This window comes from Leptodactylus fuscus, chromosome 6 (assembly GCF_031893055.1).
Source record: "Leptodactylus fuscus isolate aLepFus1 chromosome 6, aLepFus1.hap2, whole genome shotgun sequence".
Classification (NCBI taxonomy): domain Eukaryota; kingdom Metazoa; phylum Chordata; class Amphibia; order Anura; family Leptodactylidae; genus Leptodactylus; species Leptodactylus fuscus.
This window is the reverse complement of record NC_134270.1, coordinates 173,050,070-173,077,900: the sequence shown is the minus strand read 5'-3', so window position 1 is coordinate 173,077,900 and position 27,831 is coordinate 173,050,070. Positions and strand designations below refer to the sequence as shown.

At 46.9% G+C, this 27,831-nt stretch overlaps 1 protein-coding gene and 1 pseudogene across 1 annotated transcript in view; both read left to right on the top strand.

Moving 5' to 3' along the window:
* The window catches only part of LOC142209170 (uncharacterized), a 302,576-nt gene that overhangs the window by 94,265 nt on the left and 180,480 nt on the right, over positions 1-27,831 (top strand). The window lies entirely within an intron of this gene.
* On the top strand, positions 4,952-5,063 carry LOC142211069 (small nucleolar RNA SNORA17; annotated as a pseudogene).

The following is a 27,831-nucleotide window of genomic DNA, read 5'->3' as shown; positions in this document are numbered from 1 at the left end:
GACCAGACAAGGTAAAGCACAAAACAAAACAGGTTTCCAAATAGTGCAATGGTTAAGGCCACAGAACATAGCCAGGACGTCATGGGTTCAAGACCCAGTGAATTCAGTTCATGACACATACAAACTCACAAACTTTCACCTTTATAATATTAATAGGATTTTAGTTAGTTAGTTATTTTAGCATTTTTTTCAAGTCCCCCTAGGATACTTTACCAGTAGGTGCCTTGATTACTAGTACAATATACCAAAATATGCATATATTACGGTCTTACTGAACCCTAAGGATATGTTCATACAGAGGAATTTGAAGCTGAATTTGAGGTGGATTCTTAAATTCTGCTTTATAACTGTCATTGACGTGGATGGGAGGCGGAAAATGTGACCTGGCAGATGTAGACATTGATGTGGAATTTGGACAAGCGGAAAATTCAGGTTCAAATTCTTCAAGCTGAATTTTCAATTAGGAAAATTTCTTCCATATGAACAACCCCTTATAGACTTTCTATTATGGCACACCTCTGGCAGGTCCTAATAGTGGGCCTATGATGGCAGCCATGGGGGCAAATGGTAGGCCCCAGTTGCCAACTTGTTTACAATACATGTATGTGGGACTGTGCTAATCAACCACATGTACACGAAAAGGCAAGAAGGGGTTAAACTTAAAGAGGATTTTCTGACCTTCTGTTTTATCAGATCCCATAGTAGATGCAGAGCTGTGTTATGCACAATGAGCAAACCACATGCAACCAAGAACTGGATTTATCATAAACTAACAACATTATCAGTCAGCTTTTCAAAGATATGTCTGTGGGAAAAACAAGGCTGTGAGATTTCTCACCTTTCTATAGTTCAACTTCCCTGTTCCTGAAGTGCATTGTGTCTGATGATATTAGTGATAAGGGGTCCCCTTTGTGTTAGGGTGCTTTCACATCACGTTATGTAGATCCACCTGACTAACAGGTTTTTATAGCTGTTTATCTTATAAAAACGTGTCAGTCAGCGGACCATTGACTCCAATAAAAAAATAAAAAAAATACTCCGTTCTGGCTTGAGACTGTACCTCTCTGTTATTTCAAATGGACAGAAAACCGTGTACTACCACGCTTTTCTCTCCTTTATTCACAACAGATCTGTGAACGGCTGCCAGACATCTGCGGCCGCTTATGCATCCTGTTATACAGTCCGTTTATTCCTCTGAAGAGCGAGCTCACCCCGCCCCGCCACCACTTTCTACAACTCCGCCCCTTGTGCATGGGCAGAAGAAGAAGGAGTAGCAGGAGGAGAAGGAGAGGAACTCTCCAAAAGGTAAGCACAAACTCCTCCTCCTCTATCCTCTCCTCCCTGCCCTGGTCCCAGCACTAAATATTGTGTCATTGTGATCCTCTTAGGGAGTAATGTCTGCCCCTCCCTTCCCTGGTCCCAACAGGTCTCTTCCATTTGTGACATCTTCATGGTATTGTTTCTTTTATCTGCTGCTATGAGTTCTGCCCCTCCCCCACCTCATTCAGGAGTCAGGACAAGTGAGCAGTGAGAGGTGGGGGAGGGGCAGCACTCATAGCAGTAGATAAAAGAAATAATACCATGGAGATGTCACAAATGGCAGAGTGATTCCTGCTGGGACCAGGATAAGGGAGGGGCAGGCATTTACTTTAAAGAGGACCTTACATCAGATCGGGCACATGCAGTTTTATATACTGCTGGAAAGCTGACAGTGCGCTGAATTCAGGACCGTAGCGCTTTAGTGTCAGAAGAGCGTTTCTGACAGTTAGCCAGGGACGCCCTTCTGCCCAGCAGCGCCTATCGCGCTGTACAGTGTGAACGCCCCCCTCCCTCTCCTGATAATACTTGTCTATGGACGAGCTGTGTGAGCAGAGGGAGGGGGCATTCCTCCCCGCTCACACTGTACAGCGTGATAGGCGTCGCTGGGCAGAAGGGCGTCCCTGGCTAACTGTCAGAAATGCCCTTCCGACTGTAAAGCGCTACGGTACCGGGACCAATAGCGCTTTACCCGGGGCACAGATCGGGAAAGCCAACAGTGCGCTGAATTCAGCGCACTGTCAGCTTTCCAGCAGTATATAGAACTGCCTGTGCCCAATCTGATGAAAGGTCCTCTTTAAGGGGATCACATTGCCAGAATCTCTAGTGCTGGGACCATGGCTGGGGGAAGGGGTAACAGCCATTAGGGGCAGCACATGTGGCTGCTCTTCCCCCACATGTGCTACCCATAATGGTACTAGGGGGCAGCTATGTGAAGCACATGTGGGGGGTGGCAGAGGAGCTGTCCCCCAAACACAAGTCATAGCACAATTATTTTTGTTATTTCTGCTGTGACTTGTAGTGCTTGGGGGACAGCTCCTCTGCCACCTCCCACATGGGCTTCACATAGCTTCCCCCAGTGACACCATGCGCTAATGCACTAATGCCTGCACTGATTGCGGGCATTAACCCCTCAGCTTTGACTGAGGCAACATTTTACTGGCGCCACCATTTTACCAGCGATCGCAGGCACCCTGAGCAAGTTTCGGGTCCTGCATCCCGTTTTTATGACAGCCGGGAGCCTTGTGAAGGCTCTCTGGCCTGTCATTTTATACTCTCTATTGCAGGCTACTGTATGTAGCCTGCAATAGAAATGCCGTATTTTGCAATGCACTAGCATTATACTGCATTGCATTAATGATCAGACCCCCTAGGGGGTCTAATAAATGCAAAAAAAAAAAAAGTGTTAAAAATTCAAATCACCCCCTTTCCCTAGAACTCATATATAGAGTACTGAAATACTGTAAAACACCTACACCTTAGGTATCCATGTGTCTGAAGACGCCCACTCTACAAATCTATAAAAATATTTTTCCTGTATGGTAAATGGCATAGCGGGAAAAATAACTCAAATCTGCCAAACCCACATCCACCATCTTCTATCAACAAACCTTAATGAGGGCAGATTCACATCTGCGCCCCGGTCTCTGTTTTGCAGGTTTCCGTTTCCTGCTCAAAACTGGACAGGAGACGGAAACCTGCAGTCATTTATCAAATCTATTTATTTGAATGGTTTTGGAAAGTGACAGGCCGTGAGCGCCTATGAGCGTTTTGTGCTATCTGCGGCAAAATCGTTTCGAACATGCAGGACTTTGTGTCCGGTAAAAAAAAAAAAAAAAAAGGCTTCGCTGTGGAGCACAAAACGCTCCCTGACACTGTCTGCCAGGTTTCCATCTTCTGTCTGCAGAAGGCGGAAACCTGAAAATGGAGATCGGGCACAGGTGTGAACCCACCCTTAGTGTTTCACAAGGTAAACTTAAAAAACTGATCCAATTTTTTATTGTTTATTTATTTTTTAAAGCAAAAAACTGATGCAAATGGATGCACATCCGTTAACGGATCCGTTTTTTTGATGTGTGAATTGACATCAGTTTGTATCAGTTTTTTTTTATTAAAATAACGGATCCGTTTAACTGATCAGTTAAACTGACGTGAAAAACATGAGGTGAAAGCACCATTATTTCTGCATCACTTACCAGAAAAGCACGCCCCAGAAATAAGAAAAATTGTGAATGCTTTGGTTACATGTATCCTCCTTTGTCTTGCCCAGAACCTTATGCTTAAATACCTCAACCAAGTTCTCCAGACCAGGAGAACAGTCTCATCTTCTTAGATTTTTGATCCTCTTTTCCGTTCTCACAACGAGACTTCTGAAAATGATCTTTTTTTTTTTTTTTTAAATGTCATTGAATTGTCTCTTCATGTGTATAAGGCTAGGGCTCTACATTGAAATGTAGTTGCAAAAAATTCAATGTATTGCAACTAGAGATGATCGAACAGCATTCAATCGAATATCAGACTGTTCGAGATATTCGATTCCAATCGAATACTATGCGGCAAACGCACTAAAAATTTGTATCCCCTCCCACCTTCCCTGGCGCTTTTTTTGCACCAATAACTGTGCAGGGCAGGTGGGACAGGAACCATGACGAACGTAGGCATTGAAAAACAATAGGAAAAAGCCATTGGCTGCCGAAATCAGGTGACCTCAGATTTATAAGAATAGTGGCCGCCATGTTCGTCACAGTTGCGGCTTGGAGAGACATGGACAGAGATCTGCAGAGGGTCAGATAGAATTGGAGGTTCTGTTATGCAGGAAATCTGAAGAAAAACAGCTCTTTTCAGAGCTATACTGCAGCAAGAGGAGATATACACCTCAGCATATCTCCCAGAGAAAACAAATTTGTATACAGCAAATCAGGGTAAAGAATATATATATGCTGAATCCAGCTTTCCCAGCTGTATTCCACTCCCAAACCACTGGTATACAGAAATATATACGCTTCATCCAGCTTTAACAGATGTATTACACTCCCAAACCAGTGGTATACAGCTAAATAGACGCTTCATCCAGCTTTCCTTGGTGTATAGCCCATAAAAATTGATTTTATATACATCTAAAAATGTGTAAGACTAGCGCAAAGGGACGGGGACGAGACCCGGGGGCGTGGAAATGCAGATGGGGAGCAAGGTTGTGGTCAAGCTACAGCACATCCCATGCCTACTCCTCAGGGGCAACAAGCATTGCGCCTCTCCACAGTCCCCAGTTTGATGGCCACATTAAGTAGGGTGCAGGGTACAACACTAACCAGGCCCGAGCACCAGAAACAGGTGTTACAATCAGGGCCGCCGATAGGCCAGTACTACTGCTACTGGCGTCAGGGGCCCGGCCAAATTTAAAAATGGGGGGGGCCCGGGCCCCCTGGTGCCGGCAGCAGTCATTGTATGTCCTGCTTGTTTCAACTCAGATCTGCGTCCAGAGGACGCAGATCTGAGTTGAACACATACGCGGCTGAAGCGAGGAGCTGACACAGGTCAGCTCCTCGCTTCGCCGCTGCGCGCCTCTCTCGCTGACACGTATGCGGCTGAAGCGAGGAGCTGACCTGTGTCAGCTCCTCGCTTCGCCGCTGCGGCCTCTCTCACTGACACATATGCGGCTGGCTCAGCCGCATATGTGTCAGCGAGAGAGGCCGCAGCGGCGAAGCGAGGAGCTGACACAGGTCAGCTCCTCGCTTCAGCCGCATATGTGTCATCGTCAGCGAGAGAGGCCGCAGCGGCGAAGCGAGGAGCTGACACAGGTCAGCTCGCTTCAGCCCCTGAAGCGAGGAGCTGACCTGTGTCAGCTCCTCACTTCGCCGCTGCCGCCGGCTACCCGGCAGTGTAGACGAGATGTGATGACAGAAATGGAGGGCAGAAATGGAGGGGACATGGATCTGGGGGCAGAGATGGAAGGGACATGAATCTGGGGGCAGAGATGGGGGGACATGAATCTGGGGGCAGAGATGTGGGGACATGAATCTGTGGGCAGAAATGGAGGGGACATGGATCTGGGGGCAGAGATGGAGGGGACATGAATCTGGGGGCAGAAATGGAGGGGACATGAATCTGGGGGCAGAGATGTGGGGACATGAATCTGTGGGCAGAAATGGAGGGGACATGGATCTGGGGGCAGAGATGGAGGGGACATGAATCTGGGGGCAGAAATGGAGGGGACATGAATCTGGGGGCAGAGATGGGGGGACATGAATCTGGGGGCAGAGATGGAGGGGACATGAATCTGAGGGCAGAGATGGAGGGACATGAATCTGGGGGCAGAGATGGGGGGACATGAATCTGGGGGCAGAGATGTGGGGACATGAATCTGTGGGCAGAAATGGAGGGGACATGGATCTGGGGGCAGAGATGTAGGGGACATGAATCTGGGGGCAGAGATGGGGGGACATGAATCTGGGGGCAGAGATGGAGGGGACATGAATCTGGGGGCAGATGAAGGGTGTATATGAAGCTGGGGGAGAGACGGAGGGGGGACATATAATTTACGGGTGACTGTAGGAGGATTATACAGTGTGCGGGCACATGAAAAATTAATGAGTGGGCGGAGTCAACATAACAGTGGGTGGGGCTAAATTTCCTGCGGCGCACATTTTATCCCTCTTTTGGTTCTTCAATAGTTGGGAGGTATGGGTACAGGAGGCAATGGAAAGATGTTAGAGGGTGGACGGGGGCGATTGTTGGGACATCGGGTGTGCGGCACTGCGGAGAGGGAACTGGGGCAATAATATATAATATATAAGTTTTTAGCTGGAGAATAATAATGATGTAGGCCGCTATGCTACTAGCATAGCAGCCTGTTTGGGGGTGGGACTTTCACTGTAAAGGAGTATTCACGTTGCGTTTTTGGCCTCCCTTGCCGGGATACGTTGGTAACCAGTCACAATCAGCTCCCCACTTATCCCTGCACGGAGAACTGCAGGCCCCCCTTTTTTTTTAATGGCCAGTTCTTCGTGCAGGGATAAGTTGACAGCTGATTTTGACTGCTTACCAACGTATCCCGGCAAGGGAGGCCAAAAACGCAATGTGAATAAGCCCTGAGGATTTATTAGGAGGCTCTTATAGATGGTGTTGGCTCTCTATAGGCGCTGTCACACAGAGCAGATTTTACCTGCAAATAGAATCTGATTAAGCCTTGTAATGCTGCTAAATAAAGGGAAATGTAATACAGAATTGGTGTGTCACAAAATAAGGTCGTTTTAAAATGGCGGGGGGTGGGGGGGCAGACACTTAGGCTGTATGGGGCCCCAAAATTCCTGATGGCGGCCCTGGTTACAATGGCTAGCAGATAATGCTTCCAGCACATTCCTCACCAGCCAGTCAGCCTCTACCTCAACTCCTCCTCCTACCCAACAGTCTGGTCCTCAGTCTGGTCCTCCTTCCTCCCAAAATGCCCAATCTTCCCAGCAGACTAATCCCACCTTTCCCACCTCCCAGGAGCTGTTTTCGGGTCCTTTTACTGTCCCTCAGGCTGTCCCACTACTTCCCGAATCCCAGGAGCTACCAGATGAGTTTCTGTGTCCTGATGCCCAAACACTGGAGCATCCGCCATCTCCAGTTGATTTTGTTGTTGTTGACGAGCAACCCGCCCTCAGTGACGATGACGAGACACAGTTGCCATCAGGGCCGCCTGTTGACGTGCAGGAGGAGGAGCCTAGAGAGGAATTGGAAGAGGAGGTGGTGGACAACGAGGACATTGCCCCCACCTGGACAGGGGGGATGTCAAGCAGAGAAAACAGTGTAGATGTTGAGGGAAGTGCAGCACCAAAGAGGGTGGCTATAGGCAGAGGACAGCTGCTTCACGAAGCCAGGCCACAGCCAGCAAGGCCCAAGATGTTCCCTATTGTAGCCAACCTAGAAAAACTCCCCCATCGAGGCCACGGTCTTTGGTGGTGTAGAGATTTTTCAATGTATGCGCGGAGAACAAATATAGTGCTGTTTGCACACTTTGCAACTCAAAAATGAGTAAGGGCTCTGAAAAGAGCAACTTTACGACCACTGTCATGCGCCATCATTTGGAATGCAAGCACTGGGCTCAGTGGGAGAGAGCAAACGCAGGACTATTGTCTTCCAGCGTTGCCGCCACTGCCTCTCCCACTGTTGCCAGTGCTGGTGCTGCAGTCCAGACCACCAACCAGGACACCTCCACATCTGCCTTCGTCACTTTGGGGACTTCACCCTCATCCTCCCCTTTTCCTGCCTCATCTCCTTCTTCTGCACCATCATCTGCCTCTTCCCAGCAACCCACCATCTCCCAGACTTTTGAGCGCAGGCAAAAATACAACGCTACCCACCCACATGCACAAGCCTTAAACGTGCACATCTCCAAAATCCTGGCCCAGGAGATGTTGCCGTTCCGGCTTGTGGAAACTCGGGCCTTCCGTGACCTGATGGCAAGGGTGGCACCTCGCTATGCCGTCCCTAGCCGTCACTACTTCTCCCGCTGTGCCGTCCTCGCCTTGCACCAGCACGTGTCACGCAACATCAGGCGGGCCCTAAGTTCCGCGCTTTGCACAAAGGTCCACTTGACCACCGACGCGTGGACAAGTGCATGCGGACAGGGATGATACATTTCACTGACGGCACACTGGGTGAATGTAGTTGAGCCTGTGACCGAGTCACAAACTGGGCCAGTCTACCTCGTCTCCCTGCCCAACATTTCTGGCAGGGGCTCTGAACCACCACCCTCCTCCTCCGCAGTTAAATTAACCCCAGCTACAAGCTGGAAATGTTGCAGCACTGGCGTGGGATAGACGTCAGCAGGCCGTGCTGAAGCTCATCAGCTTGGGGGACAGACAGCACACTGCCTCTGAGGTGAGGGATGCCCTCCTCGATGAGACGTCAATCTGGTTTGAGCCGCTGCACCTGGGCCCTGGCATGGTTGTGTGTGATAACGGCAGGAACCTGGTAGCGGCTCTGGAGCTTGTCAGCCTCCAACACGTTCCATGCCTGGCCCACGTCTTTAACTTAGTGGTGCAACGTTTTTTGAAAACATACCCAAATGTACACAAGCTACTGGTGAAAGTGCTGTGCTTGTGCGCCCACTTTCACAAGTCTACAGTAGCCGCTGCTAGCCTCAAAACACTCGAGCAACGCCTACATCTGCCTGAACACCGGCTGTTGTGCGACGTCCCCACACACTGGAACTCAACATACCACATGTTGAGCAGGGTGTGTGAGCAGCAGAGACCTTTGATGGAGTACCATCTCCAAAACCCTAGGGTGCCACAAAGTCAGCTCCCTCAGTTTCTCAACCATGAGTGGCCATGGATGGGAGACCTATGTGAAATCCTACGGGTGTTTGAGAAGTTGAGCAAGAGGGTCAAATGTGATGACGCACTGGTGAGTGTAACTATCCCGCTCCTGTGTGTGATGCGAGAATCCCTCATCGCCATCAGGGATAACGCAGATCACACTGAGGAGTCAGGGATAGGAGCAGAACCATCACAGCAGGAGAGTAGGTCCACACACCTGTCTGCTTCACAGCATACAATGACGGAAGAAGAGGAGGATGATGAAGACGTGGCAGATGATATGATTGTCACACTGGAGGCTAGCAGGGAAGTTCAATGCGTCCCATTGCTGCATCACGGATGGGGTGAAAGGGAGTAGGAAGAGGAGGAAATGGAGAGTGACTTTTCCAGTGGGAGTAGCGAAGTCATGCCAAGTAACACTTTGGCACACATGGTTGACTTCATGTTCAGCTGCTTTTCAAGTAACAAACGCATTGTCAAAATCCTGGAGCGCAACCAATACTGGATATTTGCAATCCTCGACTCCCCGGTATAAAAATAATATCTCATTTTTTATTCCGGTAGAGGGGAGGGCCAGTTGCATGAACGATTGCCACAAGCAACTGGTGCAGAATATGATGGAAATGTTTCCATTAGCCCTCGCTGGCGGCAGAGAGGAGAGTTCCTCCAAGAGGCAAACAATTGCCACCCAGTCCACACCCACAAGGGGCACACTCTCCAAGGTCTGGCACACCTTAATGGCACCCCCTTACCAAACTACCACCACTGAGGTGCCTAGTGTCACCAGGAGGGAAAAGTATAGGCGCATGTTGCGGGAGTACCTGGCCAACCACAGCCCTGTCCTCTCGAATCCCTCTGCGCCCTACACGTATTGGGTGTCGAAGCTGGACCTGTGGCTTGAACTTGCGTTATACGCCTTGGAGGTGCTATTGTGCCCTGCCGCCAGCGTGCTATCGGAAAGGGTCTTCAGCGCAGCCGGTGGTATCATCACGGATAAGCCCAGCCGGCTGTCAGCTGACAGTGCTGACCGGCTGACTTTCATCAAAATGAGCAGCTACTGGATAGACCCATCATTTTCATGTCCACCAGTGTCAAGCACTCTGACATGAAGTTTCAAGTGTGTGCTCAACCTCTACAAGTCCTCCTCCTCATACTCTTCCACCATCAGCGTTGCACAATTCTGCTCCTACTAGGCTCAATCCACCCTGATTCCCCAAAACGCTGCTGGTCAGAGGCTCAATCCACCCTGATTCCCCAAAACGCTGCTGGTCAGAGGCTCAATCCACCCTGATTCCCCCCAAACTCTGCTCCACTCCAACAAAAGGACCAAAAACTAAGCTGGTTAGAGGCTCTACTCCAACAAGAGGGCCAAAGACTAAGCTGGTTAGAGGCTGCACTCCAACAAAAGGGCATAAGATTAAGCTGGTTAGAGGCTCCACTCCAACAAAAGGGCCAAAGACTTAGCTGGTTAGAGGCTTCACTCCAACAAAAGGGTCAAAGACTAAGCTGGTTAGAGGCTCCACTCCAACAAAAGGGTCAAAGACTTAGCTGGTTAGAGGCTTCACTCCAACAAAAGGGTCAAAGACTAAGCTGGTTAGAGGCTCCACTCACAAAAAGGGCCAAAAACTAAGCTGTTTACAGGCTCCACTCCAACAAAAGGGTCAAAGACTTAGCTGGTTAGAGGCTCCACTCCAACAAAAGGTCCAAAGACTTAGCTGGTTAGAGGCTCCACTCACAAAAAGAGTTACAGGCTCTACTCACCATGAGGGCCTACCATTGTGCTCGTGCAAGGTTTAACTCACCATAAGGACCTACCATTGTGCTGGTGTAAGGCTTAAATCACCATAAGAGCCTTACATTCTGCTGGTGCAAGGTTCAACTCCATTAAAGGTGCAACGTTTAGATGTTTCCAAACCAAGGGTGATTCCTTTCTGTAATTACTCAAATTCCTCCTCCTAAAAACGCCTCACCATACTGTCCAAACTAATCCCTGACTGTAAGTATTTGTAGCAGGAATCCTTTTTTTTTTTTTTTTTATTTCTTTTATTTATTTATTTATTTATTTTTTATTTATTTTTTTACTTGTAGCTTGTACTCTTACTCCAGTTATTATTAGAACATTCTTACCTTCACATCTCAGTGTGACTTCAAGGGATGCACAAGCAACAATCAAGGGACTTGGTCATATGGACACTTACTTAATCCTATTAATATTATAAATGTGAAAGTTTGTGGGTTTGTGAGTTTTGGATGTTCGGATGTTTGTTCCTCAATCACGCAAAACCCGCTCGACCGATTTGGCTGAAAGTTTCCACAAACATAGTTAATACACCTGATTGCGCAATAGGCTACTTTTCGTCGCAATAGCGCACATACGTTTGTGCCAGGACCCCCACAAAACCCCAAACTCACACCACCATCTCTGCAATCTCACACACTTTGGACCATAGCAAGCCACAAAATTCATATTGCCCTCTACAGCCTCGTTCCTAACCCCACACAATCACATATACATATACTTTACCACTTTTCCCCTCACCTTAACGATACTCCAGGAGGCGCTCTATAACGCTCCGGAGCAGCCATGTTTGCCGACCCCCACCGCTCTGACAATCCGCGACACCGCCCATCCATGTCAATACCCCTAGGCGGTCGAATAAATGCAAAAAATAAAAATAAAAAAAAAATAAAAACAAATAAAAAGGATTCAAAATTCAAATCACCCCCCTTTCCCTAGAACACATATAAAAGTAGTTAAAAACTATGAACCACATACATGTTAGGTATCCCCACGTCCGAAATCGCCCACTCTACAAAGCTATACAAATATTTTTCCTGTTCGGTAAACGCCGTAGCAGGAAAAATGGTCAAAAGTGCCAAACCGCCGTTTTTTCACTGTTTTGATTCTGATAAAAATTTGAATAAAAAGTGATCAAAGCAATAACATTTCCCGAAAATGGTAGAACTACAAAGTACACCCGGCCCCGCAAAAAAAGACGCCCTATGCATCCCCGTACACGGACGTATAAAAAAGTTATGGCTGTCGGAATATGGCGACTTTTCACAAAAATTTTTTTTTAACATAGTTTTGGATTTTTTAAAGGGGTCAAAATGTAAATAAAACCATATAAATTTGGTATCCCTGGAATCGTAACGAAACACAGAATACAGGGGACATTTCAATTTGGTTGCACAGTGAACGCCGTAAAACCAAAGCCCATAAGAAAGTCGCAGAAATGCATTTTTTCTTCAAATCCACCCCATTCTGAATTTTTTTCCCTGCTTCCCAGTACATTATATAGAATAAATAATGGTGGCATCATGAAGAAAAATTTGTCCCAGAAAAATTAAGACCTCATATGACTCTGGGAGCGGAGAAATAAAAAAGTTATGGGGTTTAGAGGGAGGGGAGTCAAAAACGAAAAACCAAAATCAAAAAATGCCATCGGCGGGAAAGGGTTAACTTCAAATACTTCTGTCCCAAAGTCACTATGTAAAGTTTCTCACAACACCGTATATATAGCAGCTCAAATACAAAGTAACTGCAACACAAAAGTCTCACGTATTCTCTGAATTACAGCAAAAACAAGATACAAAGTTACATTTCATATCCCATACCTTATACACACTACTAAAACCTTACCCACACCTGTATATACCCACTTCTACAATCACCGCAGACGAAGTCACGGGTACCAGCTAGTGTTGTAATAACACTGACAACTGTATCCTTAGGGAGCCTGCACACAGAGTGCACGCTCGCTCATTCTGAACGTAAAACTCGTTCAGAGCGAGCGGCGTAAAAAACAGATCCCATTGACTTGAATGGGTGCCGGCATACATGCGCTCCCCATTGAAATCATTGGGAGGTTTTTTCACCTATTGCTTTCAATGTGTTATGCGCGAAAAACAGAACCCATTGAAGTCAATGGGAGGTTTTTTTTTTTATCAGCGCTGATTCTGCTGCGAGCTTTCATGCCAGAATCAGAGCCACTTTACTCCGTGTGAATGCCCCCTTTAATAGTTCCACCATGGGGAAATTCAGTGTGTTACAGCAGCATGAAAAATACAATCCTATATTAAAAGAAAGAAAACATGCAAGCTTATAGCAGATAGAAAAGATACTAGGAGTCATAGCAACTAAGAAGAGAAGAAAGACTCAGGATCATTTAGTTCCCTGTGCGGAGTGATCTCCGCTTAGCCTGATGTTGATACAGTCTGATTGCGGTTGGGAGGAAGGATCTTCAATAACGCTCCTTCTCACACTTGAGGTGAAGCAGTCGGTCACTGACAGTACTCATTCACAATGTTTATTTTTGCCTTTTTTGACTATGCACCTTTAGTATAATATACACATATAAACAAAATGTAATTCTTTATGGTGATCACAGTGAAATGTAACGGCCTTCCCGTTCACATTATGCTAGCAGAGCTTGTTTCTTCTCACAAGAGGTCCAGATAATAAGCCATGATGAATATAAAACGATGCCGGGGCCCCACGTTGTATTAAAAATTGCAGCATTTTAAAGTCACAGAAAAGTGAATGGAATTTTAGTGAATCCCATCCCCTCTTTGTATTAAAAAAATGTGCTGCGGGTTTTGGAAATCACAGCATGTCAACTATACCTACGGAAACGCTGGCAGTTTCCTTATAGGTATAATTGAAGCAGAAAGTCTGCTGAGGAAACCTCTGCGAACTTTCTTTACAAAGCGATGCAGGGAGAACTGCGATACTTTGCCGCCGTGGTTTTTCCTGCAGCACTCTTTTCCTGCGTGACGCCATATGGGGCCTTAGTCTAAAACATAATTGTTTTTGTGATTGGTTCAGCTGAATCGTATCAGGTGTCAAAAATAGTTCTTGTTTTTTAACCAAGATTATTGCTTGTTACTTATTGCTCCAAAACTGCACAGCTGGTAGCACAAGAACAAGCAATAATAAATTAATATTTAATACAGTAAATGGTGGCAGCATGGATCTATTGTGTGTTTTCACCCTTAGGCTAAGGCAAAAAAAAAACATGGCAGGAAAAACCATGGTGGCAACACATCACGGTTCTTCCCGCAGCTCTTTGCACAGAAAGTTGACAGAAGTTTCCTTTGTAGATTTTCATTACTTATAGGGAAACCACTAGAGATGAGCGAACACTAAAATGTTCGAGGTTCGAAATTCGATTCGAACAGCCGCTCAATGTTCGTGTGTTCGAACGGGTTTCGAACCCCATTATAGTCTATGGGGAACAGATACTCGTTAAGGGGGAAACCCAAATCCGTGTCTGGAGGGTCACCAAGTCCACTATGACACCCCAGGAAATGATGCCAACACCTCTGGAATGACACTGGGACAGCAGGGGAAGCATGTCTGGGGGCATCTAACACACCAAAGACCCTCTATTACCCCAACATCACAGCCTAACAACTACACACTTTACACACTCAATACCACCTCTCTGACAGTAGGAAAACACCTTGAAACATGTGTATTTGGCACTTGCAGTGAGGAGAGCTTGTCACCAGCAGTGAATTTGGCCCTTGTAGTAAGTTGAGGTTGGCACCAACATTTGTTTTGAAAATCAGGGTGGATTGAGCCTCTAACCAGCAGAGTTTGGGCAAATTCATGGTGGAGGGAGCCTCTAAAAACCCCAGTTTGGACCAATTCATGGTGGAGGGAGCCTCTAACCAGCCCAGTTTGGGCAAATTCATGGTGGAGGGAGCCTCTAAAAAACCCAGTTTGGACCAATTCATGGTGGAGGGAGCCTCTAACCAGCCCAGTTTGGGCAAATTCATGGTGGAGGGAGCCTCTAACCAGCCCAGTTTGGACCAATTAATGGTGGAGGGAGCCTCTAACCAGCCCAGTTTGGACCAATTAATGGTGGAGGGAGCCTCTAACCACCCCAGTTTGGACCAATTCATGGTGGAGGGAGCCTCTAACCAGCCCAGTTTGGACCAATTCATGGTGGAGGGAGCCTCTAAAAAACCCAGTTTGGACCAATTCATGGTGGAGGGAGCCTCTAAACAGCCCAGTTTGGGCAAATTCATGGTGGAGGGAGCCTCTAAAAAACCCAGTTTGGACCAATTCATGGTGGAGGGAGCCTCTAACCAGCCCAGTTTGGACCAATTAATGGTGGAGGGAGCCTCTAAACAGCCAAGTTTGGACCAATTCATGGTGGAGGGAGCCTCTAAAAAACCCAGTTTGGACCAATTCATGGTGGAGGGAGCCTCTAAACAGCCCAGTTTGGGCAAATTCATGGTGGAGGGAGCCTCTAAAAACCCAGTTTGGACCAATTCATGGTGGAGGGAGCCTCTAACCAGCCCAGTTTGGACCAATTAATGGTGGAGGGAGCCTCTAAACAGCCAAGTTTGGACCAATTCATGGTGGAGGGAGCCTCTAAAAACCCCAGTTTGGACCAATTCATGGTGGAGGGAGCCTCTAACCAGCCCAGTTTGGACCAATTAATGGTGGAGGGAGCCTCTAACCACCCCAGTTTGGACCAATTCATGGTGGAGGGAGCCTCTAAAAACCCCAGTTTGGACCAATTCATGGTGGAGGGAGCCTCTAACCAGCCCAGTTTGGGCAAATTCATGGTGGAGGGAGCCTCTAAACAGCCCAGTTTGGGCAAATTCATGGTGGAGGGAGCCTCTAACCAGCCCAGTTTGGACCAATTAATGGTGGAGGGAGCCTCTAACCAGCCCAGTTTGGACCAATTAATGGTGGAGGGAGCCTCTAACCACCCCAGTTTGGACCAATTAATGGTGGAGGGAGCCTCTAACCACCCCAGTTTGGACCAATTCATGGTGGAGGGAGCCTCTAAACAGCCAAGTTTGGACCAATTCATGGTGGAGGGAGCCTCTAAAAACCCCAGTTTGGACCAATTCATGGTGGAGGGAGCCTCTAACCAGCCCAGTTTGGGCAAATTCATGGTGGAGGGAGCCTCTAAACAGCCCAGTTTGGGCAAATTCATGGTGGAGGGAGCCTCTAACCAGCCCAGTTTGGACCAATTAATGGTGGAGGGAGCCTCTAACCAGCCCAGTTTGGACCAATTAATGGTGGAGGGAGCCTCTAACCACCCCAGTTTGGACCAATTCATGGTGGAGGGAGCCTCTAAAAACCCCAGTTTGGACCAATTCATGGTGGAGGGAGCCTCTAACCAGCCCAGTTTGGACCAATTAATGGTGGAGGGAGCCTCTAACCAGCCCAGTTTGGACCAATTAATGGTGGAGGGAGCCTCTAACCACCCCAGTTTGGACCAATTCATGGTGGAGGGAGCCTCTAAAAACCCCAGTTTGGACCAATTCATGGTGGAGGGAGCCTCTAACCAGCCCAGTTTGGGCAAATTCATGGTGGAGGGAGCCTCTAAACAGCCCAGTTTGGGCAAATTCATGGTGGAGGGAGCCTCTAACCAGCCCAGTTTGGACCAATTAATGGTGGAGGGAGCCTCTAACCAGCCCAGTTTGGACCAATTAATGGTGGAGGGAGCCTCTAACCACCCCAGTTTGGACCAATTCATGGTGGAGGGAGCCTCTAAAAACCCCAGTTTGGACCAATTCATGGTGGAGGGAGCCTCTAACCAGCCCAGTTTGGGCAAATTCATGGTGGAGGGAGCCTCTAAACAGCCCAGTTTGGGCAAATTCATGGTGGAGGGAGCCTCTAACCAGCCCAGTTTGGACCAATTAATGGTGGAGGGAGCCTCTAACCAGCCCAGTTTGGACCAATTAATGGTGGAGGGAGCCTCTAACCACCCCAGTTTGGACCAATTCATGGTGGAGGGAGCCTCTAAACAGCCAAGTTTGGACCAATTCATGGTGGAGGGAGCCTCTAAAAACCCCAGTTTGGACCAATTCATGGTGGAGGGAGCCTCTAACCAGCCCAGTTTGGGCAAATTCATGGTGGAGGGAGCCTCTAAACAGCCCAGTTTGGGCAAATTCATGGTGGAGGGAGCCTCTAACCAGCCCAGTTTGGACCAATTAATGGTGGAGGGAGCCTCTAACCAGCCCAGTTTGGACCAATTAATGGTGGAGGGAGCCTCTAACCAGCCCAGTTTGGACCAATTAATGGTGGAGGGAGCCTCTAACCACCCCAGTTTGGACCAATTCATGGTGGAGGGAGCCTCTAAAAAACCCAGTTTGGACCAATTCATGGTGGAGGGAGCCTCTAAACAGCCCAGTTTGGGCAAATTCATGGTGGAGGGAGCCTCTAAACAGCCCAGTTTGGGCAAATTCATGGTGGAGGGAGCCTCTAACCAGCCCAGTTTGGACCAATTAATGGTGGAGGGAGCCTCTAACCAGCCCAGTTTGGACCAATTCATGGTGGAGGGAGCCTCTAAACAGCCCAGTTTGGGCAAATTCATGGTGGAAGGAGCCTCTAACCAGCAGAGTTGTGGGAAAGCAGGGTGGAGGGAGCCTCTAACCAGCAGAGTTGGTGGAAATCAGGGTGGAGGGAGCCTCTAACCAGCAGAGTTGGGGGAAATCATGTTGGAGGGAGCCTAGTATTAGCAGAATTGTGCAACGCTTATGGTGGATGAGTATGAGGATGCGGAGGAATTGGAGAGGTTGAGTACAGACATGGAGTTTCATGTTGGGGTGCTTTACACAGGTGGGCACAAAAATGAAGGCTCTATCCAGTGGTGGTTCATTTTTATCAAAGTGAGCCGGTCGGCACTCTCAGCTGACAGACGGGTGCGCTTGTCAGTGATGATGCCACCGGCTGCACTGAACACCCTCTCAGATAGGACGCTGGCGGCAGGACAGGACAGCACCTCCAAGGCATATAGGGCAAGTTCAAGCCACAGGTCCAACTTCGACACCCAATACGTGTAGGGCGCAGAGGGGTCGGAGAGGACAGGGCTGTGGTCGGAAAGGTATTCCCGCAACATGCGCCTATACTTCTCACGCCTGGTGACACTAGGACCCTCCGTGGCGGCACTTTGGCGAGGGGGTGCCATCAAGGTGTCCCAGACCTTAGACAGTGTGCCCCTCGTTTGTGTGGACCGGTGAGAACTTGGTTGCCTACTGGAGGAACTGCCCTCCCTGCCGCCAACGTCACATGCTGGAAACATCTCCATCATATTCTGCACCAATTGCCTGTGGCAAGCATTGATGCGATTGGCCCTCCCCTCTACCGGAATAAAAGACGAGATGTTGTTTTTATACCGGGGGTCAAGGATAGCAAAGATCCAGTACTGGTTGTCCTCCATGATTTTGACAATACGCTTGTCGGTTGTAAAGCACCCCAACATGAACTCAGCCATGTCTGCCACAGTGTTAGTTGGCATGACTCCTCTGGCCCCACCGGAAAGTTCAATCTCCATTTCCTCCTCATCCTCCATGTCTACCCATCCGCGCTGCAACAATGGGACGATTCGAAGTTGCCCGGAAGCCTCCTGTATCACCATCACATCATCGGACAACTCTTCTTCCTCCTCCTCCTCCTCCTCCTCCTCCTCCATTAAACGCAGTGAAGCGGACAGATGTGTGGACCTACTCTCCAGCTGTGACGGATCGGATGCTATCCCTAACTCCTCTGTGTGATCTGAGTTATCCCTGATGTCAATCAGGGATTCTCTCAGAACACACAAGAGCGGGATTGTAAGGCTCACCATCGCATCCTCAGAGCTCACCCTCCTTGTGGACTCCTCAAAGACCCGTAGGATGTCACAAAGGTCTCTCATCCATGGCCACTCATGGATGTGAAACTGAGGCAGCTGACTTTGTGGCACCCTAGGGTTTTGTAGCTGGTATTCCATCAAAGGTCTCTGCTGCTCAACCACTCTATTCAACATCTGAAACGTTGAGTTCCAGCGTGTGGGGACGTCGCACAAAAGCCGGTGTTGTGGCACATGCAGGCGTTGCTGGAGAGATTTTAAGCTAGCAGCGGCTACTGTCGACTTGCGAAAGTGGGCGCACATGCGCCGCACTTTCACCAGTAGCTCTGGAACATTGGGGTAGCTCTTTAGGAAACGTTGCACCACTAGGTTGAAGACGTGGGCCAGGCATGGAACATGTTGGAGTCCGGCAAGCTCCAGAGCTGCTACCAGGTTCCGGCCGTTATCACAAACGACCATGCCTGGGCCCAGGTGCAGCGGCTCAAACCATATTGCCGTCTCATCGAGGAGGGCATCCCTCACCTCGGAGGCAGTGTGCTGTCTGTCCCCCAAGCTGATCAGCTTCAGCACAGCCTGCTGACGTCTACCAACGCCAGTGCTGCAACGTTTCCAACTCGTAGCTGGGGTCAATCTAACAGCGGAGGAGGAGGCGGTGGCGGAGGAGGAGGCGGTGGCGGAGGAGGAGGCGGTAGAGGAGGAGGAGGAGGGGGGTGTTCTTCTCGTGTCCCTGCCAGGAATGTTAGGCGGGGAGACGAGGTACACCGGGCCAGTTTGGGAAGCAGTCCCAGCCTCAACTACATTCACCCAGTGTGCCGTCAGTGAAATGTAGCGTCCCTGTCCGCATGCACTTGTCCACGCGTCGGTGGTCAAGTGGACCTTTGTGCAAAGCGCGGAACTAAGGGCCCGCCTGATGTTGAGTGACACGTGCTGGTGCAAGGCGGGGACGGCACACCGGGAGAAGTAGTGACGGCTAGGGACGGCATAGCGAGGTGCCGCAGTTGCCATCAGGTCCAGGAAGGCGGGAGTTTCAACAAGCCGGAACGCCAACATCTCCTGGGCCAGCAGTTTAGCGATGTTGGCGTTCAAGGCTTGCGCGTGTGGGTGGTTAGCAGTGTATTTCTGCCGCCGCTCCAATGTCTGAGAGATGGTGGGTTGTTGTAAAGAAACGCCTGATGGTGCCTTTGATGGTGCAGGAGAAGGAGATAAGACAGGACCAGGGGAGGATGAGGTAGAAGTCAACAAAGTGGCGGAGGCAGATGAAGTGGTGTCCTGGCTCGTCCTCTGGAGTGCATCGCCAGCACAGTCAGCAGTGGCAGTGGCAGAGGCAGAGGCAGAGGCAGTGGCAGTGGCGTGAACGGCAGGCGGCCTTTGTCCTGCCGTTGCTGCCTGCCACTGATTCCAGTGCTTGGATTCCAAATGACGGCGCATTGAAGTGGTGGACAGGTTGCTCTTCTCAGAGCCCCTAATCAATTTCGAGAGGCAAATTGTGCAGACAACACTATATCTGTCCTCGGCGCATTCCTTGAAAAAACTCCACACCTTCGAGAAACGTGCCCTCGAGGTGGGAGTTTTTCGGGGCTGGGTACGAACTGGAACATCTTGGGAGATTCCGGGTGTGGCCTGGCTTCGCCTAAGCTGCTGACCTCTGCCTCTGCCTCTAGCTACCCTTTTTGGTGCTGCACCTGCCTCAACATCCACACTACTTTCCCCGCTTGACATCCCCCCTGTCCAGGTCGGGTCAGTGTCCTCATCATCCACCACTTCCTCTTCCAACTCCTGTCTCATCTCCTCCTCCCGCACAATGCGCCAGTCAACTGGATGCCCTGACGGCAACTGCGTCACATCATCGTCGATGAGGGTGGGTTGCTGGTCATCCACCACCAAATCGAACGGAGATGGAGGAGACTCTAGTGTTTGAGCATCTGGACACAGATGCTCCTCTGTTAGGTTCGTGGAATCGTGACGTGGAGAGGCAGGTTGAGGGACAATGAAAGGAGCGGAGAACAGCTCTGGGGAGCAGGGACAGTTTGGGTTATTGTTCTGTAAAGCTTCGGAATTTTGGGAGGAAGGAAGACAAGACTGTTGGGTAATAGGAGGAGAGGAGGCAGAGTCTGACTGGCTGCTGGACAATGTGCTGTAAGCGTTCTCTGACAGCCATTGCAAGACCTGTTCCTGGTTCTCGGGCCTACTAAGGTTTGTACCCTGCAGTTTAGTTAATGTGGCAAGCAACCCTGGCACTGTGGAGTGGCGCAATGCTTGCTGCCCCACAGGAGTAGGCACGGGACGCCCTGTGGCTTCACTGCTACCTTGCTCCCCAGAACCATTCCCCCGACCTCGCCCACGGCCTCGTCCACGTCCCTTTCCGGGAGCCTTGCGCATTTTGAATTCCTAGTTAGAAATTGGCACTGTATACCAGTAGTAAAAATTGTGGGTGCACGTAACCCCAATATATTCTTTGAATTCCCAGTCAGACACTGGCACTATATGGCAGTAGCAAGAAATGAGGGTATTTGTATTCCCAATATACTCTTTGAATTCCCAGTCAGACAATGGCACTGTATACCAGTAGTAAAAATTGTGGGTGCACGTAACCCCAATATATTCTTTGAATTCCCAGTCAGACACTGGCACTATATGGCAGTAGCAAGAAATGAGGGTATTTGTATTCCCAATATACTCTTTGAATTCCCAGTCAGACAATGGCACTGTATACCAGTAGTAAAAATTGTGGGTGCACGTAACCCCAATATATTCTTTGAATTACCAGTCAGAAACTGGCACTATATGGCAGTAGCAAGAAATGAGGGTATTTATAACCCCAATATATTCTTTGAATTCCCAGTCAGACAATGGCACTGTATACCAGTAGTAAAAATTGTGGGTGCACGTAACCCCAATATATTCTTTGAATTACCAGTCAGAAACTGGCACTATATGGCAGTAGCAAGAAATGAGGGTATTTGTATTCCCAATATACTCTTTGAATTCCCAGTCAGACAATGGCACTGTATACCAGTAGTAAAAATTGTGGGTGCACGTAACCCCAATATATTCTTTGAATTACCAGTCAGAAACTGGCACTATATGGCAGTAGCAAGAAATGAGGGTATTTATAACCCCAATATATTCTTTGAATTCCCAGTCAGACAATGGCACTGTATACCAGTAGTAAAAATTGTGGGTGCACGTAACCCCAATATATTCTTTGAATTACCAGTCAGACACTGGCACTATATGGCAGTAGCAAGAAATGAGGGTATTTGTATTCCCAATATATTCTTTGAATTCCCAGTCAGACAATGGCACTGTATACCAGTAGTAAAAATTGTGGGTGCACGTAACCCCAATATATTCTTTGAATTACCAGTCAGACACTGGCACTATATGGCAGTAGCAAGAAATGAGGGTATTTGTATTCCCAATATATTCTTTGAATTCCCAGTCAGACAATGGCACTGTATACCAGTAGTAAAAATTGTGGGTGCACGTAACCCCAATATATTCTTTGAATTCCCAGTCAGAAACTGGCACTATATGGCAGTAGCAAGAAATGAGGGTATTTGTATTCCCAATATATTCTTTGAATTCCCAGTCAGACAATGGCACTGTATACCAGTAGTAAAAATTGTGGGTGCACGTAACCCCAATATATTCTTTGAATTACCAGTCAGACACTGGCACTATATGGCAGTAGCAAGAAATGAGGGTATTTGTATTCCCAATATATTCTTTGAATTCCCAGTCAGACAATGGCACTGTATACCAGTAGTAAAAATTGTGGGTGCACGTAACCCCAATATATTCTTTGAATTACCAGTCAGACACTGGCACTATATGGCAGTAGCAAGAAATGAGGGTATTTGTATTCCCAATATACTCTTTGAATTCCCAGTCAGACAATGGCACTGTATACCAGTAGTAAAAATTGTGGGTGCACGTAACCCCAATATATTCTTTGAATTACCAGTCAGAAACTGGCACTATATGGCAGTAGCAAGAAATGAGGGTATTTATAACCCCAATATATTCTTTGAATTCCCAGTCAGACAATGGCACTGTATACCAGTAGTAAAAATTGTGGGTGCACGTAACCCCAATATATTCTTTGAATTACCAGTCAGAAACTGGCACTATATGGCAGTAGCAAGAAATGAGGGTATTTATAACCCCAATATATTCTTTGAATTCCCAGTCAGACAATGGCACTGTATACCAGTAGTAAAAATTGTGGGTGCACGTAACCCCAATATATTCTTTGAATTACCAGTCAGACACTGGCACTATATGGCAGTAGCAAGAAATGAGGGTATTTGTATTCCCAATATATTCTTTGAATTCCCAGTCAGACAATGGCACTGTATACCAGTAGTAAAAATTGTGGGTGCACGTAACCCCAATATATTCTTTGAATTCCCAGTCAGAAACTGGCACTATATGGCAGTAGCAAGAAATGAGGGTATTTGTATTCCCAATATATTCTTTGAATTCCCAGTCAGACAATGGCACTGTATACCAGTAGTAAAAATTGTGGGTGCACGTAACCCCAATATATTCTTTGAATTACCAGTCAGAAACTGGCACTATATGGCAGTAGCAAGAAATGAGGGTATTTGTATTCCCAATATACTCTTTGAATTCCCAGTCAGACAATGGCACTGTATACCAGTAGTAAAAATTGTGGGTGCACGTAACCCCAATATATTCTTTGAATTACCAGTCAGACACTGGCACTATATGGCAGTAGCAAGAAATGAGGGTATTTGTATTCCCAATATATTCTTTGAATTCCCAGTCAGACAATGGCACTGTATACCAGTAGTAAAAATTGTGGGTGCACGTAACCCCAATATATTCTTTGAATTCCCAGTCAGACACTGGCACTATATGGCAGTAGCAAGAAATGAGGGTATTTGTATTCCCAATATATTCTTTGAATTCCCAGTCAGACAATGGCACTGTATACCAGTAGTAAAAATTGTGGGTGCACGTAACCCCAATATATTCTTTGAATTCCCAGTCAGACACTGGCACTATATGGCAGTAGCAAGAAATGAGGGTATTTGTATTCCCAATATATTCTTTGAATTCCCAGTCAGACAATGGCACTGTATACCAGTAGTAAAAATTGTGGGTGCACGTAACCCCAATATATTCTTTGAATTCCCAGTCAGACACTGGCACTATATGGCAGTAGCAAGAAATGAGGGTATTTGTATTCCCAATATATTCTTTGAATTCCCAGTCAGACAATGGCACTGTATACCAGTAGTAAAAATTGTGGGTGTATATAGCTCCAATTCTATTGCTAGGGGACTTGCAGGGTATTTCTGGGGTGAAGGTGGGGGGGCACACCGTTGGAACGGGTATCGGGGTATATATCGGGTATACGGGAATACACTGACAGTGTATTCCATTCAGGATCCTGGGAAAGCTGGGTTGCGGCGATTGAGCCCGTCAGTGCCACGTTACACTGACAAGCTTCTCCCTGGGATTTAGCTCTTACAAGAGCTGTTGGTTGTCTTCTCCTTCCTATCCTAGCCTGTCCCTGCCTACCCAGAATCTAAGCCCTAGCTAGCTGGACGGAAACCTCCGTCCTCGGTGAATTGCAAGCTCAGAATGACGCGAAGCTGGGCGTCGCTGTTCTTTTAAATTAGAGGTCACATGTTTTCGGCAGCCAATGGGTTTTGCCTACTTTTTTCAACGTCACCGGTGTCGTAGTTCCTGTCCCACCTACCCTGCGCTGTTATTGGAGCAAAAAAGGCGCCAGGGAAGGTGGGAGGGGAATCGAGTAATGGCGCACTTTACCACGCGGTGTTCGATTCGATTCGAACATGCCGAACAGCCTAATATCCGATCGAACATGAGTTCGATAGAACACTGTTCGCTCATCTCTAGAAACCACCAATGTTTCTGTAGGTATAATTGACATGCTGTGATTTCCAAATCCGCAATGTTTTGGAAATAGCAGTGCGTCCGCTGCAGGTATTTTACCATAAAGTGGGGATGGGATTCACTAGAATCCCATCCACTTTGCTGAGACTGTAAAAGGCCATGTTTAGGCCACGCGTGGATGTCCTGCCCCTATCCACAGGTTATCAGTATATGATATGTGAGGGTTCAATGTCACGATTCCTTACAGATCAGCTTTTCTGGTGCTCCTTGGTGATCTTTGATTCCTTCCCTGCAGCTATGATAATAATTCTATGTGGACATGACCGCTACAATCATTCAATGGCCTTGAAGGTCATGTGCAATATATGCAGGCATCAGCACTGAGGTGAGTGATTGGCTGCAGTGGTCACATGGACTGCCAGCTATCAATGCAGGTGAAGATTCAGAGACCGGCAGGGATCACTGGAGATGTTGGACCAGCAGGGAATTTTTATAGTTCGTCTTATTAAATAACCTGCAGTTTATTTATTTCACTTTTTCATTCCTAGACAGCCCATTTGATACAGTTTCTTAATATGAAAATGACTTGGCCTGCAGGACCTGTAGAATCTGGGGAACTTGTTTTACTAGAGATCACTGTATATACAGAGGCTGGGGAATGCAAGCAAACCACATGCCAAGTAACTGAGGGAAAAAGGTAACCTATACTGAATGTCAATCTTTACTTATTTGTATAATTATTGTTGAAATATGTGACTGCCGGGTTTATCCCCATAATGAAATTCTACAATTTTACTTCCCTGTTCACAAATTGTCAGAATTTTGTTGCCATGGATGATAGCTGATAATGTGTTCCACCCCCTAGAAAACCTATTTAAATAACCAGAGTCAAGTTCTCCGTTATATGAGACACATTCTAGGAGCTGAACAGTCTCGGCTCTCTTTTTGGATTTTATCATGATGTCTGTTTTTGGATTTCTGATTTGCTTCACGGCTCTCACAGCAACAAGTAAGTCTTCTAAAGATCAGATGTTTTATTTTCTTCATAAATGTAGATAAATTTATTTAATTTTTTAATTAAATGTCTTTAGTTTATAAATTTTTAAACTGTCTCTTTGTACTTATAAGACGATACAGTAGAGTTGGTTGCCGTCCTGTGTATAGCCACCATTAAGACATAGGCCGGGTTCACACGGAGTTACGTGCCGCGAGATTTGGCACGTAGACGCCGCGTGACCCTTTGCGTGCCGTACACGCTCCCATTCATTTCAATGGGAGCGGGGAGCGTATGCGCCGCGCTAGTTTGCGGCCGTGAATAAATGCACGGCCGCAAACTAGCGCGGCGCATACGCTCCCCGCTCCCATTGAAATGAATGGGAGCGTGTACGGCACGCAAAGGGTCACGCGGCGTCTACGTGCCAAATCTCGCGGCACGTAACTCCGTGTGAACCCGGCCATAGAGATAGGACTTATGCTGTGTATATATAGAGGACTCGCAGCAAAGAAAAATGAGGCTGCCCTCACACCGCCGTACACTAAAGGAGCCCCAACAGAGCAGTATAACATCAGTGAAGATCATATTCCTGTGCAGATTTGTACAACCCATTAAACAGGGATAAAACCATCTTGGAAATTATCATCTTTCACAAGGACCCTATAGCTGTCTTTCTAGAAGCTATGCTCGGTGAATTGTGCCATATGACAACCATAACTTTGCTTTCTTAGCGGGTATTTAGTTACTAAAATTATTTTTCAAACTCTTGACTTTTCCATAGGATAAGGTAATGTAAAGTACAACCCATACTTGTCTATCTGGTGCTTGGACTTTATCATAATGTTTTTGTTTGTCCGCTCACTTTTTTAACATTGACCACAGGTTCTTAATGGGATTGAGATCTGGGGATGGCCATGAACCCAAAATTTCAATGTTTTGTTCACCAAGTCACTTAGTTATCACTTTTGCCTTATGACTTCTACTGGAGGGTGAGGAGAAGTTGCTTTTGGAAGATGTTTAGATACCATTCTTTATTCATGGTAATTTTCATAGAAAAAATTGCAGTGTCCATGGATGAAAAGGAACTCCACACATGAATGGTCTTTGTATGCTTCACTGTTGGCATGACACAGGACTCGTAGTGGTGCTCACCTTTTCTTTTCTGGATAAACTTCTCCAAATCATCCAGGAGTAATGTGGTGATGAACAAAGATTTTCAATCATGATGGAGCACCATGCCACAAGACAAAAAGATAATTAAGTGACTCAGGGAACAAGGCATTGAAATTTTGAGTCCACGGCCAGGAAATTTTTCAGATCTCAATCTCATTGATGTTGCGGCCAATCCTCAAAAAGTGAATGGACGAACAAGAACAGAAAAATTCGGATAAACTTCAAACCCTGATGAGATAAGAATGGGTTGTCAGCACTCAGGTTCTGGCCCATAAGCTGATATTTAGCATGTCAGGGTCAATTGCAGATGTCTTAAAGAATAAGGGCCAACCCTGTAAATGACTGTAGCTGGTCTAAAAGAAATACTAAGTAATGAAGTTGAAGTTTAATCCATTACGTTATCGAAACTCATAGCCAACACATTTTGCTATTAGAGTTTTGTTTTTTTTTAAGTCATAAGTTCTAAAAATAATAGTAAAGATTTGACACACTGTATATACTCCATGTACTATCATATAGACATTATATCATCTAAATGGTTAGTTTTTTTTTAAAAAAATGGATTCCCATAAATCCTACTAATATTATAAGTGTGAAAGTTTGTGTGTTTGGATGTTTGTGAGTTTGGATGTTTGTTCCTCAATCACGCTAAAACGCCTGGACGGATTTGCGTGCAATTTTCCACAAACATAGTTTTCCCTTAGGATTGAGTCACAGGCTACTTTTGGTGCCACTAAACAACATGGCTTCCTAGCAGGAGACTCACAAAAGCAGGACTCCTAGCCCCAGCTATAGACTCACACACACTGCCTGGCATTTCCTGCCTCAACCTGCCTGCACACTCCTTACTGTCTCCTCAGGAGTAGCCCTCACTCTACTCACTCACATTTACATATAGCTTTCCACTATATAACACATTACATTGTCTGTATCACTACATACACAATATAACACATCACATTGTCTGTATCACTACATACACAATACAACACATCACATTGTCCCAACAGATCACATTGTCTGTATCACTACATACACAATACAACACATCACATTGTCTGTATTACTACGTACACAATATAACAGATCACATTGTCTGTATTACTACATACACAATACAACACATCACATTGTCTGTATTATACGTACACAATATAACAGATCACATTGTCTGTATTACTACATACACAATACAACACATCACATTGTCTGTATCACTACATACACAATACAACACATCACATTATCTGTATCACTACATACACAATACAACACATCACATTGTCTGTATTACTACGTACACAATATAACAGATCACATTGTCTGTATCACTACATACACAATACAACACATCACATTATTTGTATCACTACATACACAATACAACACATCACATTGTCTGTATCACTACATACACAGTACAACTGTAACATCTTTGCCCTTCCGGGCGTTGGCGTCATCATCCGGCCGCACGCTGCGGCGCAGGAGATGTGTTCAGTTATAATTTATTCTGTTGGTTTCTCTTTGCACTGTCTGAACACTGCCCTATGCC